Genomic DNA, 3,916 nt, shown 5'->3' on the forward strand with positions numbered 1-3,916 from the left:
AGCCAGTCAATCTGATCCCAATCCTCATCCCCAATAATTGGTTTAGAAATGGACCCATGACTAAATTTTTCCTCCAGGGAAGTTTCCTTTGTTCCTATGAAATGGTGTGACAGTTACATAATCTCCTGTCAACTTGTGAAGGGGTAGAGTCTAGCTTGTCAATCAGGTCGCAGCTTGATGACTTCATTTGGAGGCGTGAAGGAGATAAATAGCTCACTGGCGGCCAGATACACTCTCTCCCTGTGAGACATTCAGGCTGACAAGGCACATGGAGCCATGCTGATGGCAGCCAGAGCCCTGGATCTGGAGGAGCCACATGGAGACCCACGCCAGTGTTGAGATACTTCCACCACCACTGGATGCACAAGATTTTCCATCCACTGGCCTGCGATCTTCCTGCATTCTGCATCGTTGCATGGCTGTGTGAGTCTAAAGAGGAATTTATGGCTAGTATTGGAATATGGGGTAATATAGGACTTAGGGACTTGATCTGGACTGGGCTGAGATGTTTTCTTCATGTACAATTGCTCTTTGATATAAAGTTCTCTCTTACACACATGAGTGCCTATGAATTTTTTCTCCAGTCAACCCAGACTCACACAAACAGTCATCTTGGGAATTTCTGGGTCTGGGAATGTCTTCTGGAGCTACTGCCAGCATCTTGCTACTAACCTGAGAAGGTAACCTACCATCTGCTTGGGAGGGTCGGAAGCAGTGATGGGAAGAACCTGGGACTTGTGTGCATCACTGAGTTGCTCAGTATACGGAATCACAACCTACCTCTGGACTTCCGAATACACGAAGATTTCATTTCCTTAATTGGCTGGAGGTTTCTGTTACTTGCAGCCCAGAGTATCCTAAGTAATCCTAAATGAGTTACTTATTGCCCCCCGGCTATTAAGGGATAGAGACTGGAAGCAAACCCCTGCTTCACCACTCCTGATTGTTCTCTTGGCCCTCTGGTAGGCATAGTGGGTTATATGTTGGGCTGCTAACCACAAGGTGAGTAGCTTGAAACCACCAGCTGCGCCATGGGGAAAAGATGAGGCTTTCTACTCCTGTAAAGAGTCACAGTCTCCGAAACCCGCAGAGGCTGTTCTACTGCCTTTCTGTGGCTTTTAGGGATTCCTTTGAGTCAAAATCAACTAGACAGCAATGAGTTGGGTGTTGATTTTATTAATAGCTCAGGGTTCCTCTGTCCAAAAGTGGCCGTTTGACTTCTCTGAAATTAATTCCAAGGACATACCATGATTGAGTTACATGCTAAAATCTCATTCTTTATTGGGTTAGTTATGAAAACAATGGTCAGTTCTTAATCTATGAAAATAATAATTTATCAAGGGTTCATGAGGGTGGGAGGGTGGTGGAGGGAGGGGAAAAGTGAGGAGCTGATGCCAAGGGCTCAAGTAGAAAGAAAATGTTTTGAAAAGGATGATGGCGACATAAGTACAAAAGGTGCTTGACACGATGGAGGGCTGGGTTTTGATAAGAGCTTTAAGAGCCCCAATAAGATGATTATTTTAAGTGCAATAATAATCCCTGGTCTTTTAAAAATGTATTATTCAAAAGAAAACTATTTAGGTACATTGGCTACTATAATAATCGACTTGCAATTTCAGCACCTGTGGTGGGTAGTGACAGGAGTCTCCGAAACTCATGAGTAGTCCTCTGCGATGTAACGATTGGACCCCGTCGTTTTGCTTCTGACTGTGCTGGCTGTGGGAAAGACAGACCAGGGATCCCCTGAAACATCAGGCACCACAGTGACTGGCCGAGCCAGCGGGACTGCAGCCGGAAGGTGCACGTGAGAATGCTTAACTGATGCAGGACCAGCAGCGGGCAGCGGCGGTCCCCGAGGAAGCCGTAACAGAGGAGGAAGCCTGGTCCTGGGACAATTAGCCTGTTGGAGGATGGTGCCTGGTGATGACAGTACTTGAGGTGGGTGAGGGCACTGCCTGCTGAATCATTACACTTGAGTCAGAACTGGTGAGCAGCACCGTGGGAAGCTGGAAAGACGCTGGGTGAACAACAGCTGCTGTGGGCTACGCAGTTGGTGCCACGGCGCTTCCTCTTCACCCCGGCCGTGGACTCAGGGTGAGGTCAAGGACGATCGTGGAGAGTAGCTTCCCCAACAGAGGGCTGCTCCACTTTGCTTCCTTTGACAGGTGTTGCCCGACGGGATGCATCTAGAGGCAGCTTTGTCTTGGTCATCTTTAGAGGCCTTCTAGAATCCACTCTCGAATGGACTTGCCGATGTGTGACACAAACCCGCTTCTTCAGTTTTTCAAGAATCTTGTTGGTGTTGGGGTTCGATCTGGCCACATGCCGGGGCAGGGCCTAGACAGGTTTGTCATAACTCATATTCCACAGGCCCTGATATTGCCTGGTAGAATTCCCATGTAACTTGAAACTCGTACGTCGAACAACTTACCACATCCTCTTGTTCACAGCAAGGATGCTTTCTAGATGGTGAGCCACGAGGTCTTCTCACTGCACTGCCAGGATCCCCCTTCTCCTATCAAGTGAGCAGCGCCCCTTGTTTCCTTGAGGGCTCCCTTTCCAGGCTACTAGTCCATGCGCCTTGCAGCTGCCCCGAGTCCAGTGTTCACAGACTACCTCTGGAGGGAAGGCTAAAGTAATCCCCGGCCGTTAGTGCAGACAGAGCTTTAATGTCCTCCCTGAAACCAAGCCTCTTCATTACACAGAGCCCTAGTGGTGTGGTTAGTTAAGCATAGAAGGGCTAACCAACAGGTCGGTGGTTCAAACCGCGCAGCTGCTCCGTGGGAGAAAGATGAGGAGACAGTTGGCTTCTGTAAAGATTTACAGGCATGGAAACCCCAAAGGACAGGTCTACTCTGTCCTGTAGGGCCACTGTGAAACAGAACTGATGGCCAGCAATTGAGGGAGGGAGCCCTTACTATGAAATGTTCAACACACTCCATTTTCCAACCCAAGTATCACCTGTGCTTCGAAGCTTTACAGATTGCTCCAACCCAGTCAGAACAATCCTGTGTTGGCTTTGGACATCACTGTTTGATTGACATACGCTTATCTTCTCCCAAGTTTATGAAGTGAATTACAACTGTAAGCAGGTGGGGGTTAACCCTCGCTGGGAATCCTTGCTCAGCAAGCCTCTCAGAGGGGTCCCACCTGGGTGTGAAGAAGCTGTTTTTGAGGAGACTTGTATGGTTCCTTCATACCCCCTGCACTTCTGAGCTGTGGTGTGCTGGCTGAGTGAGTTAAGGAACCAGAGAAGCAAGCTCTAGGCCAACACAAGCTGGTGCTCACTATTAGTGTCAGGCAGATGTGCACTAGGATGTTATGTGCAAAGTGAAATAGACAAGACGCTAACAAGGTCTGCTAGATATGTGGAGGCTTCAGAAAGTTCATGGACAAATAGAACTCAAAGGTAATAGAAAATGTTCACTGCCTTTTTGAGGCCCACGTCCCTCAGTATAATAAGTGTTTGCAGGTCATAACAAGGCCACAATTGCCCCTGTGCCCGACTCGGTACCAAATGCTCCCCATGGTCCAACTCAGTGCTCTCCGTGACCTATGAACCGGCTCACTTTTCGTCCTGTTTACAGATGAGGAAACCACAGTTAGATCATTTGCCCAAGGTCACCGAGCTGGTGGATGAGGGATTTAAATGGAAGCCCTCTTGAGGAGCCAGCGAAGTCTACAGGGAAGATAGTAAATAATAAGCTCCAAATCTGGAGGAGGGAATGGAATCAGAGTTTAAATTCTGAGCACCCAGTTGTACAGAAGGCCATGGATGACGGTGGAAGCGCAAAATCCATTTGCAGGGTCCCCACGGGATGAAGCCTCCAGCCCTGGACCACGGTCGGGGGTGTGAGTAGCCTCGCCGGCTGACAGAGAGCACGGAAGAGTTGATTATGGCACGTGTAGTTAGGGT

The 3,916-nt window shown here is 48.7% G+C and overlaps 1 pseudogene; it reads right to left on the bottom strand.

The window, feature by feature from the left end:
* Positions 1-1,593: 1,593 nt before the first annotated feature.
* LOC142446152 (cyclic AMP-dependent transcription factor ATF-2 pseudogene) lies at positions 1,594-2,324 on the bottom strand (annotated as a pseudogene).
* Positions 2,325-3,916: the final 1,592 nt, after the last annotated feature.

The sequence above is a fragment of the Tenrec ecaudatus genome, chromosome 4 (assembly GCF_050624435.1).
Source record: "Tenrec ecaudatus isolate mTenEca1 chromosome 4, mTenEca1.hap1, whole genome shotgun sequence".
Lineage (NCBI taxonomy): Eukaryota > Metazoa > Chordata > Mammalia > Afrosoricida > Tenrecidae > Tenrec > Tenrec ecaudatus.